At 40.5% G+C, this 23,233-nt stretch overlaps 1 protein-coding gene across 9 annotated transcripts in view; it reads right to left on the reverse strand.

Moving 5' to 3' along the window:
• Window positions 1–23,233, reverse strand: part of TNRC6C (trinucleotide repeat containing adaptor 6C) — a 101,187-nt gene that overhangs the window by 55,556 nt on the left and 22,398 nt on the right. The window lies entirely within an intron of this gene.

The raw sequence follows: 23,233 nt of genomic DNA on the forward strand, positions 1-23,233 counted from the left end.
TGCTCCAGTGGAAGGTGTCCCTGCCCGTGGCAGGGGGTTGGGACTGGGTGAGCTTTAAGGTCTCCTTCTACACAAACCGCGCTATCATTCTATGGACTATAAAATACATAAAGAATACATTCTAAATACAAAAGTGTTACGACTGGAACTCAGGGTTAGTGTACTACTATGTATGTAGCCTCCTGAAACATTTCATGGAACAGTTTTGAAACCTACATCTAAAAAACCAGGTTTTGTACAGCTGTAAACTTCATGTACTAGAATACAGTTGATAAAGGCCCCAACTCCTTGTGAGAGCCTGCGGGTCTGGTTTTAACCATACAAAGCCCTGGCCTTACCTCCCACCCTTCCCACTCCACAGGCTGCATAAGAAGTCAGCAGCACACAACAGAGATGCTGGTTACTATATACCTGGTACCCACTACACAAGGAGAGAGCACATCAGCAGAAGACTGAGAAATTCGTATATACACAACCAAGTTCACATATTAAATACTGCCTCCGCTCTTCCCTTTCCACAGTTTTCACCACTTCTTTACTACCAGGACAAAATACAATGTCCTATAAACACTACTGGAATTAAAACAGCATAAGGTCTTAAAAATAAGGATAAATTCTGGTGATTCTCTGCTTAGGCACTGCCTGTTACAGTATTTGAACCTTTTATTCCTTACTGTAACAAATCTGTATGGCTTAGAAGAGAAGAAGGAGTAGAGAGAGAAGATGCGACAATTCAGTACCGAACAGAATCCCATTTGAACTGCATGCCAAGCTACTGCACCCATCCAGAGCACTCACCGCCTTTTTAATTCAGCAATTCTTCAGTTTTGGATGTGAGACTGCTAATATTAACATCAAATCACACTGCCTATAGCCATGAAAGCACGAATTTGCAGACTCCTAATGATCTCCTAAAAAAACAAGGTAAGTGACCTGATCCACCAGCTTATTCAGCACTCACACAAAGCTTTTGCTTTCTCATGGCCTTTGCATCAAGCATTTCAGGACTCCAATTTTCTGCATTTGCACTCCAGGCATATGTTTGATAAGCCCCATACTAACCTTGCCTTAAACCAGCAGTCCAGGGCCACCCCAGTCTGAGGTGGGGTTTACCAGCATAAAACCAGCACGGAGCCTCCCTTCAGGGTTTGACACACCTGAAGAACTGATGGATCTCCACAGCAGCGGCAGCGAACAGGCATCATGGTGCTGTCAACGGGGGTTTTTCAAAGCAAGCAGGGGCTTGGACACCAGTTTGACAGCAAACATCAGCACTTTGCTTCTGCCTTTGGAAGCCTAAATAACCTTTCACCTTTGCTTATTTCTAACACAAAAAAGGAACTCTGAATATATAAAAAAGAACTAGTAATATCTGAAGAGCAGAGAATAAAATAAAACCACCTTTGCTTTTTCAAAATATACCACCAGCTTCAGAAACTAAGTTTATCCTAACTCTGACAATTAAAAAAGTAGATAAAAAAATCTAAAAATAAGATAAAAAATATCTAAAAAATGGCACAAAATGTGGAATTAATTTTAAATCTCAAAAATTTGCATATTCAACATGTATGTGAAAACTATTTTGCTTTCAATATAAATCTGTCACCCATCAATACATAATATTACTTAGTTTTAATGGGTCTGTTTTAAGTCCTGCTGATTTTACCACTCTACCTGGCCTTCAAAAAACAATAGTATAATCTATGAAACTGATCCTCTGAATGATTGAAACGTTGATGAATGGGAAAATGAGAGGTATTACTTGTGGTATTACTACTATTATTATAGACATGTAAGCATTCACAAACACTGCAATCTGAAGTACTCTATACTTCTGCAGAGGATGAAGCTGTTTGCAATCTGCCCGAGGCCACAAGACTGAGAAAGCACGCTCTAGACCTAGTCTGCTCCATCAAAAACAATTAACCATTTCAGCCAGGAAGCTTCTCCGACTGGGATAACGGACCAGCCCCCAGCCCTTGTGCCAGCAGAGCAGAGGGAACACCAGGGAAGAGCAGGCAGAGGGGTCAGGCAAGAAGCCATGGCCAGGTGAGGATGGGGACTGCTCCTCAGTTGCCATCAAATGCCTCTCCCTGACCAGCTCAGCTCTGGCCATCCAACACCAAAGTACTCCGAGGTCCTGGTCAGCTGGGGAAAAGCCTGGAAGGGACAAACACATGGCAAAGGGACAAACTGCAGCCTTCTCTAATACTTATTATTTTGTTAAACTAAGGAGTGATTTTTCCATGGAACTAAAGAAGTGTACAAGAGAATTAAACCCACTAATGGCACAATGCCAGCAGAGTCAATGTTTGCCTGGTTCCAAAATTTTCTTAAGGAATATTAATTAATTGGAAACATCCTGCCCGTGGCAGGGGGTTGGAACTGGATGAGCTTCAAGGTCTTTTCCAACCCAAACCAGTCTGGGATTCTGTATTTCACAGAGCAAGGCAGGCTGCTTTTTAGAAAACATTATATTCTCAGTACTGCATCCATCTATCACATCTGATACTTCCAAATAGGTGTGCATATATATGAATGCAACCATCACTAATGCAAGTCATAGAGTCCACAACACCCTTTACTTTAGTGTAAATTAACAAAGCTGCTTCATTGCAGAGGTGTGGCCAGAGAAACCCAATTTCAGTGTTGGAAAACAATCTTTCCTTCTACGTATCTGAACAAAGCAAATTAAAATATCAAACCCACCAGATTTTAGAATAACATTTCTGCATGTTAGCATTACTGGGTTTTCTGCAATCAACACAGCAACGTGGCTTTTATTTTGTACATCAACATCTCTAAGACTAGTTCAATGAAGCTCTTACACAAATACTGTGTATACAAATCACGGTAGCTAGAAAATAACCGTTTAATTACACTACTGAAAGGACATAAAGCAAAAAGAGTGAACAACATCATAGGAACACGCTTGATTCCCAAATTCCAGCTTTGTATCTGGCTAGAAATTAGCCTTTAAATACAGCATTAATATTTGCGGAATATATGTTACAAAGACAATAGGACTGTATTCTTTGAAAAACCCTCACACCTATTTATTAGTCTCATCTTCAGCAATGTTTAAACAGCAATTTCCCTTTGCTATGCACTGTGAGAAACACCTACCCTTCAAAGCGTCTACATTAGATTCCTAATTATTAACTGTCATGTGATATTTGCTCTAAGAACCTCTTTACAAGCCTCTTAAACCTTCTCCTTCCTCCCAGGGATGTATTTTGAGACTATGGCTATCCCTTGCAGAACACGCAATGTACAAAGACGTCATGTTGTAGCCAACTGCATCCTAAAAAAAGCCCAGCAGACAGGAACCTTTTGCATACAGTCAGCAGGGGCTGCCTGTGCCGCTGCTGCTCTGTGCTCTCGACACTTAATCAGCCCCAAGGGCCAAGCTGCCACTCTGGAGAGAGCTCTCACGGTCCCGCCAGAGCAGCCTGCCCACCCCTGCACCTCAAGTCATGCACTGTCACAGCTAATGGGAGGTTGGCAGCTGTGTGAAACCCAGGCATTAAAATTTAGCCTTAACGGTGAAATTTGCTTTAATGCAAAAAATATTGTTCAAAATATAAGAGGGGGAAAGGATTGAATACAAAGTGATTTTCAGAACTAGCACATTGATTAAGTAGCACAAACATTTAAGTAGAAAGCCTCTTGCAAAACTACAATTAAAGGAGTAAAATAAAAGCCTTGAGATTGCTTGCTCTTAAGATGTTTGTGATGGGTATCTGCTTATTCTGCATTGAGAGCTGTACATACGCTAAACAATGAGCTTGCTTGTAATAATTATCAGTACTTAATGGTATCTAAACTTGTTAATCCAATTTTACCCAAACAAATCCAATAATTACTCCATATGCTTTTTGATGATTACAATCTCGGGAATCCCAACTGCATAAGAAAGTGTTACAAGCAATTGTAGGTGGATTTTATTAATATAATGAATAGGATCAGTCTAACAGATTTCAATTACAACAATAGCTTTTAAGTACATTTCTATGACATAAGGAAAGAACATGCATAAATGAAAGAAACTGGTTAAGCCACATAATACTGATTTATGGCAGCTTTTTCCTTTCATTCACCTCATTAACATTTCTCTATATTTCAGAAGCCCCCACGCTCCTTTATAAAACTTGCATTTCTAAAGCCTTCAAGGACCAGACATTCCAGAAGAGAAACAGTTAAACCCAGAAATGCATTCTTGGCTGCTACTGTGACAGGATTTATTTACAGCTTCTATTAAACACAGCAGCTCCATTACAAAGTGCTGGATGTGAGAAGAATTTTTGATTATACAATGCCAATGCCTCACTGCGTTAAACATATCATGCCAGTGTATTATTTTTTTCCTTCAGCAATTCGTTCAGGTCATTGTTTGATGGGTTTATGAATTCATTACAGGAAACAGATGGATCCCATAATTCAGAGCTATTCTCCCAGCCAATCATATGGGCAATTTTTTTCCTCATCTTTGCTCCCCCCTCCAAATCAACCTTAATGAAGCCACTTCCTCCATGTCCAATTCCCCGCACATACACACTGCAGTGACGACTGCTGCTTATTAAAGCAACCTCCAAACACTAAATGCTTTCAAAATCAAGCCCATCAGGAGCACGCTCATACACAAACCCCCACTCTGAAGTCAGACAGAAAGCCATGAACTTACCCAAGTCGGGTGAAGATAACCCAAAAATACAGGATTGTAGTGGGCAAAACCAGATGTCCTGATTAGTCAGAAACCCATTTTTATATGGTGAAAAAAGGCCTCCTTTAGGAAAAAAATGTTGCCCCCCCAATCTACTTTCAAAGGATGAATTTTCATTTAGCAAATTATCTCCTTTGTCTACTAAGCGCTGGTATTTTTTATCCACAGTGACATCTACTGGCAAAAGTACAGGTATTTCAGTAAACTATCGCACAAAACCCTACTTCCCAATGTTTCTATACAAAAGTGGGTAATTTTCTGTTTGCACCTTCCCTTCCTCCAAATACACAAACTCCTCCTGAAAGAAAAATGCAAAAAAGTTACAATCTAAAGCCAAGAGAATCCCAAAATTAGTTTTGACTATTACCCAAAATGGCAAAATGTAACCAGAAGCTGCAATTTAACATCAAAGCCCACATTCAGGGTTAAAAGTGAAAAAGTATGTGTTATGATGGCCTTAGAACTTTAACACCTTTTATTTAAAGAAATCCTTCAATTTTGTACCAATTCCTCAACGTATCATTTATCCAATACTCAGAACAAAGTCTTTTCCCAGTTTAACTTTATTCCCCCCCCTTGCCATTTGACCTCCTAACTGACGACAACGCATCTTCTACTTCCTCTTCCAGACGTTTCCTTTCCACTTCCTTCTCTTGACTTTTGCAACCTTTCCTGCCTCCTTCTTCAGTTTTTCAACACCCCACTTCTAATAACCTCTTTTTCCAACAGTCTCTACAGACTTCTCTCACTTCTACCAATTTAGTCCTTGTACACAGAACTTGACTTTATAACTAGGAAATTTCAAGTCAGGCTTGGAATTTAGAGCAAGCTGCAAAGTTCATGGAAAACCTTTAAATCAATTGTTAGGATTTCTCGACCATCTTCAACAACCCAATTTTGTGTAATTTAGTGGTAGGAGATAATGAAGGAAGTTCCTTGAAAAGATAAGACTATCCAATCCCTCATCCCTGCTCCAGTCTCCTCTGCTTTAGCAGCAGCAATGGTACACAGTGTGGTTGTACAGCCAGCCTCAGCCTCACGCCTCCACAAACCAGCTCTCATACAATCACAGATTGGTTTGAGTTCCAACCCAATGGAACTCATCCAGTTCCAACCCTGTGCCACAGGCAGGGATACCTTCCACCGGATCAGGTTGCTCTGTCCAACCTGGCTTTAGTTCTTAATAATTGCTATTGCTTACATGTTACCTCTTAAAACTATTAATGTTTTATATATAATGCAACCGATTAAAACTATTAATGCAGTTACACACTGCATAATGAATGAAACTTGGCAGAGCTTGCAACTCCAGAAAAGAAAAAGGAATCAAAGCTCAGAATCCACCCATATAGAACTGCACCAGCCTAAACCCAAATCACAACCGAAAAGGCTTTTTACAACAGCAGAAAAAAGAACAGGTTTTAAGAATCTCTTTCAAGAAAGAGATATTTTATTCAGGACATACTTACAGGTGAAGGCTTTTCTGCTTGTTGTGGAGTAATGTTTCAGTGATGTTTACCAATGTGTTTGTTGGCTGATGGAGCTCTCCAACCATGCACAAATGGTTCTGGGTTTGCACGAGAAGGTACCTATGTAAGGGTGAATTCAAACCCTGCAGCTCCCAGCCTGATCTGCTCACCTGAACACACTTCACAGGCTTCACGAAGATATGAGCATCATGTATTCTGTAACTGTATTCAGCCATACGATCACTGCGTGAGGTTAGCAGGGAACTATCCACCATAATTAATTCCTAATTTTGATGCTGAGAAACCTTTGAAAATGTGTCATCCAGAAAGATTTTACAATCATCTGTGGGAAACCACTATTTTATGAGGACATCATATGAACTTACAGGGCTCACAGTGATGAGCCAGTCACAAATCATCTTCCCAACAGTGAGACTCCCATATTACCCCATTAAAAATTAAACGTTTTATTTTAATCTTTATTCCTCGATCTGCTAGAACCATCGAGATATTAAAGCAAGCTGGAAAATGTATTCCATTCGGCTGCATATCATCATTTTTGAAGTACTAAACCAACTTTTCTTAAACAGACATCGGTGTTGGCAGTCCTGTGGGTTGTCCAAAGCTCCCCACTGCCAGCTGGCACGCTACCTAGAACACAGAACCATTAACTTCACACTTAAGACCTCAGCAGATGGAAAGGGAATAAATGGCACTAAATAAGGAGCTGTTTTGCACGCAGGTGCACACCTCCAGGAATCTCTGTGGACCTCCTACCAAATTTGGTGAGGATCAGCCTAAAGCTAAACAGGGAGACTGAGACAGGAATACAACCCCATCTCATAAGCTTAATTTCCTTAGGAAACTGGGCCAAAAACGTACCCAGAAAAATCTATTTACTAGAGCATTTTTCCATAGTTTTATATAGAGTATTTCTAAAGCTACTACGAGCCTGCACTATTTCTGCAGAAGTTAACAGCGATATCAACAAAGAGAGTAGGAATCTTTTGGGGAAAATTAACAGGAATTAACAGGAAAAATGAAACAAATAATAGCTTCATAAATCATGGACTAATGGAGGAATTTAAATATTTGAATTAGCAAGTTATAAACAGATCCTGCCTCAGTTACTGATGGAAGAACACACACTATACCTGCAATGTAAGGGCCTCATGTCTTTCTGCATGTTATGAGGCCATGCAAACAAGACCTCCCCAAATCACTAGCACTGAAGTTTGTGAGCTGCTTAGTCACAAAGACCTGTTGTCCTTGTGTCTTCTCAGGCAATTCCACATCCTTTCCACACACCACCCTACCCACATTCACACCATTTACTCTCTTCCCCTTCTTCTTCTCTTCTCTCTGCGTGCCAGGGTCCTCCCACCAGGACGTGCATGTTTCAAGCGTGTCTTAATAAACCCACCGTTGCCCCACTCTTGATACCTGCCCCTCTCCATGGCACCTCTCAGCCCAATTTCTCTCTGTAAACGGAGCTGTAAGAACTTCTGAGGTTTCTAAGGGCATTTCCTTCGCTAGAACTTGGTGTCTCAATACACCCACTTTATCAGAACCATTTGAGATAGCCAAGCTTTCCCTAAATCCAGCCCTTGTTAGCTCTTACCATCTTTATCTCATCATCTTCTGGTTTTCTTCCTACTTCATTTCATTACAGGTGTTACCTTCTTAACTGTTGGCTTTATGCAAAGGTCTGAAACAGGGAAACATTCAGGACTCCATCAACACCACAAATCCCCTAACACCTACCCTGACACTCATTTGTTCCTCCCTCCGCTTAGATCCAGTCATCTGCTTCAGTCCAAACAAGTCCTCCATTTCCTCACATTTTCCACCTGTGTCTCACTATCCAAAGCTCTCTCTATGCATCTTAACTTTGTCATGGTTTCTGACATGACTTTTTACTTGGTATTGTCATAAGCAAATTGGGGAAATGTGAGCTAAATGTAAACCGGTTGAAATATTCTCTGGGAGAATCAATGGTTTGCTGTCAAAACAGAAGTATGCTTCAGAATAGATTCCACGGGGACCTGATCCAAGCCTACATTGTTCTTTCATTAACAAGTGGATGATGGACTAGAGAATATCCATATTAAATCTGCCAATGACACCAAGCTGGGGAGAGAGAAGATGGGGGTGATCAGATTGCTGAGTGATAGGATCAGAACTCAGCCATGATAAATGAGAGAAGTGGTGTGAAAAAAGCAGCTGAAATTCAGTAAGGAAAGTCACGTTATTAGGCAGGAGGAATTAAAGGCAGAACAGCAAACACCTCACCCAACAGCAGTTCTGCTGAAGAAGATGCAGTGTTTCAGCAGATCACAAACTGAAGTAAAAAGATCAGGCTACTGTAAGAAGACAAATGTTGTAATGGAATAAATAACCAGCTACAAGGCCCAAAGTAATCCTTCTACTTCAGTCTGGCATCTTACAGCCTTCACTAAGGCAGTGCTTGTACCTAGAGCTGATCATCTGTCTTCAAGAAAGAGCTGGACCACCTGGAAGAAGTACAAAGGAAACAGGAATCTGGAAACATGGACTACCACAGCAGACAGAAGGCAAAGAAGTAGTTCAGTCTAGAAGACACTGAGCATGCAAAACAAGAAAAAAATACAAAGGAGAAGGAGGAAATAATTTGCTCCATCCCACAGTAAAACAAGGCTTGCTGGGTTTAAATAGCAGCCAGGGAGATTAAGATTTACATTTCTAACAATAAGGATGATTAAGGGTTATCTGCAAACATGATACAGGTTTGGTGATCTTGTCTCAGGGCAAGAGGGTGGAACAGATGACCTCTCAAAAACCTTTCTAGCATTATTTTCCACAATCCTAAATGTAAAATGGAGCTCCAAATCCATCTTACTCAGCTCTCCCACGTCCTTCAGCCATGACAAAGAAAAAAGCCACAGCACTCTCTCCAGCTGGTTTTTAAATGTTTAAAACGTGTTCTTTCCATCAGCCCCACTTGTCCAGAGGCTCTCCATTCTGTTCTAGATTAACATGAACGTGGAATTGTATGAATACGGAATGACACTTTATCCCTCCACCACAAGTGGGTCTGCATCCTCTTTGTATCCCATCACAGCCCACCCAGCTGCTGATCTAATGTGCAGCAAATAATCCCAGCCCACCTCTATTGATACAAACCTGGATTTTACTTTTCTCTTCGGAATTGGAGAAGCTCCTAATAAAAACATAGATCTTTGCATACTTCACAGCTCAGATACTACATTTTGTTTCCCTCTCTGGAACAGCATCTGCATTTTTTTCTTTCAGATCTGTCAGCACAGACACTGCCAAATACTTTTGGAAGCTACAAAACCTGGTTTGTGTGATTCAACATATGTTTTAGAAGTTTTCTTCAATCCCATTCTACATTATTCAGTCAGGTCTCACATGCAGCAACCTTGTGAAGAATACTTACACTTTTTACAGCTTTAGTATTTTCCTCACTGCTTTCCTCCCTGTTAGCACTGATTAGAATTCTGATTTTCAATTCACAATTAATTAGCTGTGCCATTAAAAATGGTACACCTAATTAGGTTGATAGGTTGGCACCAACAATACATTGATAATCCAAAGCAAATATGATGCTTTTTCACTGCAAGTCACACTCTTTCCTGTTTATTGAAGGCTCTGACTGCACACACATGGGGTTACCACAGCCTAATTGATGAGTAGAAGTTGGACCATATACATCAGCCCTCAAACTTGAAAGTCCAAGTTATGAACCAAGATTCTGGGTAATGGAACAGTTAAATTATAGCTGCATTCCTTCAGGAGGTGAACTTAACAATTCCTCTGTCTTCTTTCAAGCGATAGTTCTCCACTTACAGGTGATGTGAAGCCGCACTTATGAATTCATGTAACTCAAACCCCAGTATTAATCAGGTACATTTCACTACACAGAGACTTGTCTACATTTGTACCCACCCTAAAACAATGACAAATAAATAAGTAAATCCATCCTGCTAGAAGCTGGTCTCTAGACTATATTTGTCCTGAAGCCTCTGACATTTCAGCACGGGCGTATTTCATTTAACATGTTGTCATACATGTAGCTTTAAATTCAGACTCCTGTTAACTCAATTCCCACCTCCAGAGCAGGACAATACACTGACATTAGTAAGGCAACTCGCCTATCCCAAAAAGAAAACAATGAAGCTATTGGAAGTTTTTAATCACTTGTGTTAATAATATTAAGAAACAACGGCATTAAGAACTGTCTAAAAAGGACAGAAAGGAGATAGAGGCACTGCTGAGGTGAATTAGCTTGTGCATGAAACTACTACTCTACAATGAATTGAGGGCAGCTCTGAAGGAAGAGAGGGATTGCTCAGCTGGTGTTTCGAAACATTTGCAGAGTTTGTTCAGGTTTCTGATAGAAGACTTTCCTATAAGCAAGCTCAGCCCCCTTCACAGCTAGATTCCAGGTCTCGTGCTCCTTCCCTGAGCATTCAGAAACTTAAACTCAACCAACTGCTTTTAAAAAGAGTCGCTAGGGAAACACATGAAGTTGTAGCCCACCAACAGGATACAGGAGTCTCACAAACACAATCTCAACGAGTCAGTAGCACAGGGAAGGATTACACCATTTTACATATCAGGTACAAGCCACAAGCATGTGCTCACCCTCCAAATACTTCCCAAGTCTTGCTCCCATCAGTAACCAGACAATGTAAGAGTCAGAGAGAGAGGAAACAGCTTGGAGTTCAATTACGCAATGCTAACACTACCATCACTGAGAGTACTAGTGGGAAATCCAAGCATCTAATAACAGATTCAGTAACTTCATACAGAGCCACATAAGAAGTCTGGGCAGAAGTAGGAATCAAATCCTTTAATTTTAAGGTGTGTGCCTTTAATCTCATTACACAATGGTTTATACACAGTTTTCGCATTCAAAAGGTTTGGGGTTTTTTTGTGGGTTTTGTGGTGTTTTTTGGGGTTCTTTTTTAACAAATTTACAGAAGGTGCTATGTCATCACACCAGCAACGTTCTTTTTGCTTCATTCCCCAGGCCACATCCAGGCACAGACTGAACAGGAGATATTCTTTACAGCAGAAATCCCATCACTGTTAAACCATTCACACAAACAGATAAATATGAAGATTCACAGTAACTAGTATTTGACAATTATACAAGTAATTGATAACTAGAATTATCTCTGTGTCGATCAGTTTACTGTATACAAGAGCTTTGAACAGTTCCACATCTACAGGTTACAGTTCACATGGACAAGCCTTGAGACTTGCTTAAAACAAGTCAGAAAGCAGGGCAATCTGGTGGATAACCATCTTACACATTAACCTGCGGGGTTTATATTTAAGTAAGCAGAGGCAAAAGAGCCTATTATAAACAAACCTGTGCTTTAGGAACTGTCATTCGTGCCTACTCCATGTCAAACAACTGCTGTTAGAACCAGCCCTCCTGCAGCAGAATCCGTTCAGAGCCCAGAGGGCCCAGCTCACCCCGTACGGCTGCTCAGGACTAAAGAGAAGCTGAAGGCAGCTCTTCCATTAGGGATTAAAGAGAGTGAATTACAGTGTAAATGCTTCCAGTTTTAAATATAAAAGTGGTTGGGTACTGTAAAGGGATACCTCATAAATCCAGCATTTCTATCATGGATTGCTGCTACACATGAACTTGACTAGAGTCCTGTGTAAACACCAAGCCTTGACTCTACTGTCATGTACATTTATTATACCACATGAGTGTTTTATGTGTGATACTAAAATAGTAACAACTTTGTGAGCAACTAGTAAAAGGTCTCTGTAATTTTGGCATAACCCTTCCAGTTCACATTCTATCTCAAAAGAAGGTTTAGAAGTATGTTTATACTACAGTCCTAAAGATAGTGTAGAGATACCTGAGCTATTCATTTAAATCAGTCAGCAGTGCCAGCAGTGAGTCCAGTGTGGACCTGCAGCGTGGATGTATTGCAAGTCTCAGGTAGCATCACCCAGAGAAACTCTGTATGCAGCCAACTCAAAGAAAGCTAAACCTGAAATATTCTGGCCTTATATTTCAAAGTCTGAATCCTTACTGGGCTAACTGAGGATGTGTTCATCTATATTTAATTTCTACCAAGATTGTTTGGAGAATCAAGGCTTTGAGGAAGTAAGTTCTTAAAGACATACAAAACCCACAGGGACATTGTTACCATTTGAGACTGTACCTACAAAACTTCACAGATTTTATATAAAGAAAAACATCCAATTTTGGATGCAGTCCCTAGTATTGGAAAAGACAAGCGGCCCTATGGAAATGTCACTCTTCTGCCTTTGGAAATGAGTGGCTGATAAAGAATGTGACGCCCCTCCATAAAAATGAGCCTTTACTCAGATAAACCGAACTAAATTCAAGGCCAGGTTGGACGAGGCTTTGAGCAACCTGCTCTAGTGGAAGGTGTCCCTGCCCGTGGCAGGAGAATCTGAAGCAAACTCTTCATTTCAGATTCAACACAGAATCTAAAGAAAAACTCTTCATTAATTCAGTTTAAGCTGAACAGATTTTTTATGTCTCCAGTGCCATTGTGCATTAATGCCACATATGAAAAACAGGCTTTAAATTATTCAGACACATGAAGAAGGCAGCTCCAGCCGTTTGCAGACCTGCTGCTTTTCAGATTCTTCGGGAAAATTTCCTCAATAAAAGCAAACTAAAACCTGACTGGGATTCTGCCATCGTTTCACTGCAGCCAAGATGAAGCTGGAAAGAAAAAAAAAGCCCAACCTCAGTTCAATTTGTTGAACAGAGTCTGAGAGAAAACCCCTTTTGTGGGAAGGGTACAGCCGCAGCAGGTCTGTCAATGACTGAGCATTCCTCAGGCGGCTTTTCCCTTCTCCGTGCAATGCAGCCTTGGCATCACTGAGGATTTAAACGACCAAGTTCACTGAAAAGACCAGGATGAGAAACAAGCAGGGAGCAGAGAGGATCCATCTGTGCGTGTTTACAGCCTGGCAGCAGCAGTGTCACCGCACCAAGCGGAGCTGGGGTATTTGTTGTTGGAGATGACAGCTCTGGTTGATGGGGCTGTCACCATAGCAACTTTCACCAAGAACTCACAATGCACCCAAACCAACTCCCAGCTAAATTAACTTATTGCATGTCACCAGTGAGAAATGACTGTTCAGAGGTAATTTTCTGTACTAATATGTAATAGAGTTAACTCTCTAAATTGAATTAAATTAATTAAATGCCACTCCCAGTAAATCAGATTCTATTACATGAATGTTAAAAAGAAATTAAAGATGTTTTAATAAAGATTACTAATAATAACTTAATATTATTACTTCATTTTAATTCAAAAATTCTGCTCAGTTTATTTTAGACACGTCTTCCCTTTACTCAGAAGGAATATCTAATTACTCCACATACATAACACATGTTTATTTCATACAGAAGTGCTCAGACTTATCCAAAAGAAAGAACACCAGCATTATAAGAACTGTTCACCTGTGAAATACAGCTTGGTTGAATATGTGACACCCTAAGGTTTTTCTTCCACACACATACACACTCTCAAGCTTTTGGTAAATTGCCACACTTTCAGTGATGGTGTCCAGTTTCCAAAGAGTTGTATTGCTGCTTTTTGCAGACAAAAAGAAAACTTTCTGCACTAAATCCAAGTGCAAAGAAAGAGGAAAATGCCAAGCCTGCCTGGGCAGGCTGCAAAAATAACAGCTCTTTTAACGGCATTACAGATTTACCTAATAATGTATTATTAACTTTGTTATTTAAAGTAGTTTCTTGCACATTTGAGTAGGATAGTCAGCTGGGAGGCAAATCTAAATGCCCTCAGCTCCCAGTGTAAATAAAGGGCAAGTTATAATTGCCACCTGATGGTATTAACGCTGTCCAGATGACCCTGACTTTTACTCATTGAAGACTTGCCAAGATACTTCAGGCAAAAATGGGCCCTATCTAACATTAATCATCTCTCAGAATTACAAACCACGTTATGACTTTAGTTTTGAGAAAGAAACTTCATTTCCGTGTGAGAAGGCAGCTATTAACAGCAGGGGGAGCACATGGTACTGTCGTATCTACCACTGGCCATGCTGATGACCACAACATGAGCCCAAGCGCAAGGTTCAGTTCATGTTCTGTTAAACACCCACAGGAAAGACAGTTCTTCCATTAAAAGAATATGGTAAATAAGTCTTAAAACATTTTCTGAGTCTCAACTGGAAAACAGGCATAAAAGCAAATGAGGAAAGCAAGGGCACGTTAATGCAGCAACAACCCAACGGAGCAGAACAAGGTAAGCTTTACATCCCACCTACATTCTGGGTACCAGTGAAATGGGATTATGGATTTCACTGTTCATGGTTACTCTATATCAAAGTTGTTATCCAGAAATTAAAAAAAAACCCCAAAACCTAATTCTAACTTAAAAGTCTGAGTAGCCATAACAAGGCACCAAATCACAAAGTCTTCATAGTTAAAATGTACTTTAGTATTCAGGGACCAAACTGGAAAAACACTGCACGTGCTCATGGAATTGACTCTGTTACCCAAATACTGCACAAAAATATATCTGAATGGCCAGGACACTACAAACCCATCAAGAGACAGTGAGAATAGCTAAGACAGGAGAAAGTAATTTAGAATTTTGGCCTTTTTAAAACATTTTCAAACTGACCTTTCAACTTGATAAGTGTATTGCTATTGTACCTTCAAAACTCTCAACAGTCAGTTCTGTAGCAATATGCAAAACTACCTTTACTCTCTACTCACCTTCTCTTTATTGCTCTTCTTTTTAGAAGAACAAGTCATACATCTACAGGTGAAATTCTGACGTGATTTCACTTTCTTGCTTGATGCTCATGTTTGCAGAGGAGGGCCAAGATCTGCTCTCCACATACTGAGAAATCAGCCAAGAAAGAAAGGCCTTAAGTTATAGGAAAGACTGTTCAGGCTGAGCATGAAGACAACTTTCCAACAATAATCAAAACGTCTCTCATGAACATCTGTTTGGCCTGTTTGACAGGGGGAGGATGGAGAAGACAATCCCTTTTTGCTCATCTAAAGGCATGTATGTAGTCCTTCGATTCTAAGGCTTCACTGTGGCATCTGAGTTTTTAATGGAGCTGAGGACTCGACAGTTCTGGAGCGTAGTAACTCAGGTTCTTCAAAACAGGAGTTCATGAGAGCCTGTCTGGCCTTGGAAAGCTGATAGTCTGGCTCCATAAAGACTGCTGAAAAAAAGAGACAGCAGAAGCAGCCACACTGGAAATTATGTCAGAAACACTAAGAGAATCCTGGAAACGGGAAGATGAATCTTCAGGAAACTGTGATAAGACAGAGGAAAACTACTTCTGTTAACATGAGAAGAGGCAATCGGGAGCTTGAATAATGCCTCAAGTTCAACTGTTCCCTTTGGGCAAACAGTAATAATAGTTGCTGACACGCTCAGGGCAGCTGAGGAGCGTCCAAAGCATTTAGTGGTGCTATTAAACGCAGGTCCCACAAGACTGCTTAGTATGAGCCACTGCTGCCATGCCACAAAGCTAGGGCAGGATGCTTGAAAGGAAAATCACCTCCTCTCATGGTGATCTTGGATCTACAATCCACCTCATGAGTAACCACCTCTTTGGATGCTAATGCACACTACACTGCCTAAACCAGTTCAGGAATAACCTGACTGATGAGACGCATGATGCAAACCCGACCAGAATGCTTCAGAGCATTTACCAAGCGTGAGCTGGTTAAACAGACATTTTAAGCAGTCCTGTAGGATTTGTAAAGTATGGGCTACCACCTTTAACAACTCAGGAAAAGCATTACAATAATCTAGCAAAACACAAGGGAAGTCAAGAGGCAGCCTAGGTTCTCAGAGTAGAGGAATGTCAACAGCAGACAGTCAACAGGAGAACATGAAGTCCCTCAGGCCAAAGGCTTCACACACAGTGTAAAAGAATCAAAACACGTTTTCATTTCCTTCGTTTTCCCAAGATAACCCTGTTCAACATTTGTAAAGTAACTGCCCCAACAGCATGCACCAGTGTTACAGTTCAAAGCTGCTTTCATCCTTCCCAAGGAAGGGACCAAGTAACAGTAGAAAACTGGCATGTATCTCAAAACAATTATTATCAAACCAAGCTGATCCATTTCCTGATGTAACTGTAAGCTCTCTTCAAGCTCACAGTTTGCAGATCTTTTAGATAGGATATCTATATGTGATACAAGCCTCCTCCAGGTAGCAAGATGATAATCTAATAATGGGAAGCGGTCAGGACACTGCAGGCAAATCAAAGCTGATAAGTTTTCATGAAGAAGGCATCACAGCAGCTGACAGCTTTCCATGAAAGAATGACCTCAGACAGCCCCTAAGGCAGACAAGAAGCTGCCTTCATGCGTGTGTTTCTTTAAAATAAGGGTGAAAGCGAATGACAGGCTGGAATTCAGAAAGGAAAGGACCACACTGGTAAAATAGGTGAGCTGTGCCATAAAGCCACTTCCAGGAAAACAAATCCTGGACTCTGCTGGCTGGATAAGAAAGCTGAGAGGTGTAGGGTGAGTGTTCTGCATCTGTTACTATCAGCAGAAGCAGACCATGGCACTGGCATGTTAAACTGGAAAAATGCATCTGGTCTCTACTATTATATGGTCTGATCGACAAGTATCAGACAACATTCTATTAATAACTGGAAAAGAGTTATTTGATAAGCAAACTGATAGAACAGAATATACACTATTGTCTGACCTGTTGTGATACCAGCAAGTGCAGCAGTTTGACCGTGTCACAGCCTACATGCTTAAACACACTGCATTAGGCAATGCCCGTTAACAAAAAAGCAGTCTATCGTGGAGTATGAAAGCACCCACTGCGGGCAGATAAATAACCATAAAACAGCATGCCGTTTGATCCTAACTACCACTATTATCATTTGTGTAGCTGTGTTAAAATTTATATTCTATAATATACAGTTGTCAACAACTGTATTGGCAGTTGTTTTGTTTTTCAGAAAGCAAGCCAGGGATTTATCTGAAAGGCATTACCCACCAAGGGGCACCCTGCCAATTAGGTCTAGATGAGAAAAGCCCAACTGGTGTTATCTAATTTGTTCTTATTCTCTCTTCATGGAGTACTCTTGTAGAGATAATGTCCCAGGCTTGAAATTTATTCGACAACAAACAATGTAAAGAGAAATCTGATGAGAACATGTAGTCCTACTGCCTTTAAGCAGGGTATCGACCCTTACAACATTTAGAACAGTTGAAAAATAACAGTGTTTGAAAGCTCCCATTTTCACCCGGTTTTAAAACTAAATATATACAGGTCAGGCTGTTGCCATCCTCAATCTGATAAGCCCAGATCATTTCCTAATTGAGGAAACTGAGAAAAAGCAAACAACGTAGAAGACTAGAGCAATATTCTGTCTGTATTTCTACTATAAGCACATGCCTGAACTTGCATGATTGCAAACTATAACTGACTATCTCTAAGGAGATTAAAAACTACCTCTGAGGAATGCTAATAATATCAAGGATCTCTGATTTAAGCTCTTACCTACTCTTCTATGTCCAGCTGAGGAATCTGCAGAGCTTACAAGGCAACCATTGAACAGGACTGGAGGTGCCTACTTGAGTGGTCAGAAGCAGCAGCAACTCTAGGACACGTCGCCAAAGCGCTCTGCATCTCTTCAGGGGGCAGCTGTACTGTAAATCCAGCTCAGGAGAGGAGCACCTCAGGAAGAGTCTCTCTCATGGTTTCCATTTTATTGTCAAATAACCCTGGAGGTTTGTATGTGTGTGTGTTGTTCCTTACAAGTTTTTGCCAGAAACATGTACTAATTGTTTTGGTGCCTCGTTGTCTGAAAAGAGTGTTTATGGAAAGCTAAAAGAGTCTACAGCTTCACAAGAGCTACAGAAGGCTTAAACCTTCAGAACTGACACTCCTTGGTTGTAGAGATCAGGGTGTCCAGCCTTGAAAAGTGCTCTCTCCTGCAAAAAGTCAACAGTACTCAACACCACCGTTAATCTCCAGTTGGACACCTTTGACTAGCAAACCAGAAAGTCCAACACAGAAAACGCTCACAGAGCCAAACACAGCTTGCAGTGTAAACATTATCCATGCACTTCCTTGTTACTTTTTTCTCCTTCACTTCAAAATGGCAAAGTTGATTTGAACTGCATTTTAAGATACTCATAATGTTGCTAACGTTTATGAGAGCAAAAAGTGTGTTAAGTAACACTGAACTACTGCCACCAAAAACTCAAGATGGCTTGTCACAGCCATCCCACCTGGAGCAGCAAGCAGGAAACCAAAGTTTGCCCTGTACTAGTTAACTCCAAGCCTCCCAGCTCATTCTTCTTGCTTTGTCTCCTGGAATATGCAAATTTCTCCCCCTGACTGCTCTCATCTTTTTGTATTTTCTCCTCCTTTCCACCCAGTACTATGGCAGGGACTCTGTGAATTATCCTCACACTCTATTCTTTGCAGATTGTAAAAACATAATTACTTCTCTATCAGAGAAGCGATATCTCTGTTATAAGAACAAATCCATGTTTGTTTAAAGATACTTGTAATAGCAAAACACCACCATGACAACGGTTATCAGAAAGAAAATATTTTTGTGTTATAAAACCTTAACATATGACAATAGGTTATCATTAGGTTATCAAACGACTACATATTAAGACCTAATTGAAACAGTTATTACAGTGCCCCCCCTCCTTCTGCAATGATGATTTATGACACATTTTGTGAGTACAACGTTCCACAGTTCAGTACAAACACAGCACTTAACTAACAAGATGGCAGCAGCAGATATTCAAGCAGAAACTATAAATACTCAAATGAGTCAGAGGTTGTAAGTCTGTTGTAAATCATACCTGATTTGTAGGCTGAAACACATCTCCTAATCTTAGGTAAAAACCTCTGCTAGCTCCTACAATAACATGACACAAACCAGAAAAACTCAAAACATATTTTAAGAAAACCAGTTGTGTTACATATTGTCATAATCCTACTTAAAATACTGAGTTTTCCTTATTTCATAGAATCCCAGACTGGTTTGGGTTGGAAGGGACCTTAAAGCTCATCCAGTTCCAACCCCCTGCCACGGGCAGGGACACCTTCCACTAGAGCAGGTTGCTCCAAGCCCCTGTGTCCAACCTGGCCTTGAACACTGCCAGGGATGGGGTATTTTCTATGGAACTACCATTAAACATCAGTAACAATCCACCATAGGCAGAAAGAGGACACTATGAATGCACATAAAACTGCGTTTCTCTATGAGCTGAATTGAGTGTAGGCTACAGGAAAGTAATTCACATCCAAACATGTACAAGCAGAGAACCTTCTAACAGCCCATTTGGGCAGGGGAAGTGAGGAATCAATTTCAAACTATGCAACCATCTACGCAGCTGATTTGGAAATGAAAATACCTGGCTTTGAAGAAAGGTATGCCATTACTTCTGTCATCCAAACAGAAATGCCAGAGCAGGGGATGGGATCTCAGAGCTTTTTATCCACTCTTTTCCTTTTAAAACTCCCATTCACAATACAGTTGAGCATGTTCCTCCAGAGAAAATATACAGTACTGCTTGTAGGATAAAAACACTATGCACATTTTAAAAGGAAGCTCAAAAAAGCAAACCAACATTTGTGACACCACAAATGGTTTATCAACCACATACTGTTGAATGCTTTCTGTTCTTTGAAGCGCCCCAAAATTAAATGCATTAAAGCCTCTACCTTAGTAGAATAATCTCTCAGTCTGCAAACAACCTTCCTGACTCTGCAAGTTGCATATTAAAATCATCACTCGGTGAGGAGTCCCCAAGGCACACGGTACAGACAGCCTGGGGGAAGGGAAAGCTCCAGAAACAGACCACAAATGGAAGGGAATGATGCTCCTCTCAGGATTCACTGTACCACTTTAACAGAGGACAGCCAGCGCTGAGCAGGCTGCTGAATTCCAGGATTATTGCAGCTATTACAGCTTCTGCCATCCTGCTTCATCCCATAAACCGTGAGCTGAAGTTCCCATTTTCCCCTTGGAAAGCCCACATCTCTTCCAAGTCACATGCCCTGAACATGCTAAAGACAGACCTATGACGATCAAGAATTTCAAAAAGGCAGACTGACCATCTCTGGTTTAGACTAAAGGGAGAACAATATTTTCCAGACTAACATTTCTACTAAAATATTTACCAAAATCTTCTCTTAGACTAAAAACGGTCTACACTTAACTCTTTTTACTTCTATGTTTACACATTTAACACTTGCTTCCATTGTAGGTAATGCTGGAGAACTGGACAGATACTTTGCCTTCCAATTACTATGGTGGATTGCTTGAGTAACAAAACATTTAAGCTCTTTTCTACCAGCACCTGAATTTTGTTTTACACAAAGCGCGTAGAATTCAGCTGGGATGGGAGTAAAGCAGCCCAGGAACCCATCACAGCTGCGCTGACTAAACTTGCAGCAAGATGGCTAGAGGAAACAGAGGCAGCAAAATACCTGACCTCATCGTATTTATCACAAGCGTAGCTCTTAAAGCCCCCTGTAGTTATTAATAACAGCCATTTACCATACTAGGGACTATTTACCACACAGTCCAAAACTCTTACTGGTAGCTACAGCTCAATGTTTTCATTACAAAAGCTTTTATACACAAAGTTTCTTCATCAAGTGCATATCAACTGGCAAGAGTTTACACGGTTAAAATAAACACTAACAGGTTGTGCTCAATAGTCCTGTTCTCAAAAGAATTACCATAAAAGAACAGTAACGTGGAAGTACAATACGCAGCGCGCAATAAAACCATGTTCATTTCCCACCTCATCTCATTCTGCAGTGCTCCTCTCCAGCTGAACAGGAAGACTACTTTCATTTGTTTTCAAGTAATTGAGAAACATTTCAGCTCCTTATCAGCTCTTCAATCTTTCTTCCTTTCACACATTCCCTAGAATTGTTGCCAACAGGGTATTTATAAAAGATTCAGCCTAACAAAAATACTCTGGCAAACAATGCTGCAGAAAAAAACCCATCAGAAGCTGAAGAAGCTGTTATGTAGAGAAGACTTCAAGACATGGATCCTTGTTTAAACAGAAAGAATAATTTAAATTGTTTTAAATAGAGGCCAGAGCTGCGTAAGGGAGCACTTCCTACCCCTGGACCAGTACCTTCAGCAGCAGCCACATACCTTTCCTCTGTTGGTGGAAATGCCTGTTTATTTTGGAAGGGTTTTGTGCTCCACATCACTAATGGAAACATTCAGCTCAGGCTGAGGCCTCAGAGCAATATTTAACTGACAACACACCACATATACACACACACAGACGAAACCTCTTTCCTCCTTACCAGTTTCTCTTTCCTGAGGCCTCCGCAACTGAACATGCAACAGCCCGTATCACCCTACAACCAATTGTAACTACACATACAAAGCATAGGAGTTAATTGTTAGATAGGACACTAGATCCACATTTCCCATTGTGCTAGAGAAATACATTTAAGTCTTAATAGTCATTAAAAAACAAAAAATACCTTCATCACAGCACAGGTTTCAAGTACAGAAGAAGCCAAATGGAAGAGCTAAGCTTTCCTACCATCACATCTCCCACTGTTTGTCCATTCCTAGCTACTCCAAGAAAGCGCCACCTCCTTCAAAAATATTGCTGAGAGCAAAGAAGGAACAGTATAAACATACTGTCCCCCATCAGCTGAAACCCTTCCATATCCCATCTCCAGTTGTATAACTTATTTTTCTCCTGTATGACCCGAAGCATCTCCCATTGCTATAGCAACCCAGCTGCAGAACTGAATGACACATACAGAAAAGGAAGCAATTTCTTCTTTTAAGTTACCACAAGCAGCTACATTAAGTCATATTTATAAAGATCCTACCTACCAAAAACTGGCAATAGGGATATTTAGCAAAAGGTTCAGTCCCACCCCAGTTTTAAGCTTTAGTACATCCTGTCCATTGGCACCCAGTACCTGCTGCAGTCAGTACCCCCAGTTTTACTGTGTTGTCCTGTCTTTAGAATGAATTTAATTGCCTAGATATGAAATAAATCAACTGAAATCAGTAATAATGCCTGTGTTGCCTTTTAGTTCTAGTAGCATTTGTCACTCAACCTTGAAAATAAAAATAGAATACTTGGTGCAGTGCTGCAGTAAAGTTTACAGTCATCGTCAAATAGTCTATGAAAAACATTCAGTCAATTTCTTCCTCTTATTAATTTTGAGTATTGCTATATTTTAAGACACTCGTGCTACCTAGCATAATCTTCTGTACATCCCTCCTCAAGCTAAATGTAAGAGAACAGTATAATGAAGTGGAAATAAAACATTCCCACAGACCAATCTGTAAAGCAACTAATAATTGCCCGCTAAAGGAAAAGAGAAGGTGGTTCATCCACAGGACTGTAAATAATCACTGCCCCCTGCACTGCACATGAACAGGAGAGGTTTGGCTTCTCTACAGGCCAGGCCAACTCTTTCCAATGAAGTCTAACTACAAAAAGGTGAATTATTGCTTCCGATAGATGAATAGTAAAAGCCAGAACTGCTTAATCTTTAACATAACTACCTTTATTTCCTGTTGACTTCTTTCCAATTCTATTCTACAGCAGTAGCATGGGATGCTTAAATATAGGGATAATGGACCAAAAAAAATTCAAACTTTCAGGAAGCAAACTCTCAAGCGTACCTGAAAAACTGCAGTTACTCTCATGCTACCCTCAAAAACTTTAACTTGCCATTTTCAAGCAATGCAAACCAAAGCTGAAACAATAATATCCCACAGGAGAAGGCAGAAGGCACTGTCTGTTTCGGTGTCAACAGAAACGAAGAGCCACTGTATTAACACATGAAAATGAACTTTATAGAACAGTGAAACCTTTTCATACAGGAACAAGCCTATACAGAGAACAAAACATGTAATACTGTGGAACCAAATATTCCATTTAGATAGAAATTGCTCTAATGTATCTAAATTCTGAATTTCTTCATGTACTTCAGATTTTGAGGGGCTTAGCTGTGGGCTGCTTTCTTCTGAAAGCAAA

Source organism: Strigops habroptila, chromosome 14 (genome assembly GCF_004027225.2).
Source record: "Strigops habroptila isolate Jane chromosome 14, bStrHab1.2.pri, whole genome shotgun sequence".
Taxonomy (NCBI): Eukaryota; Metazoa; Chordata; class Aves; order Psittaciformes; family Psittacidae; genus Strigops; species Strigops habroptila.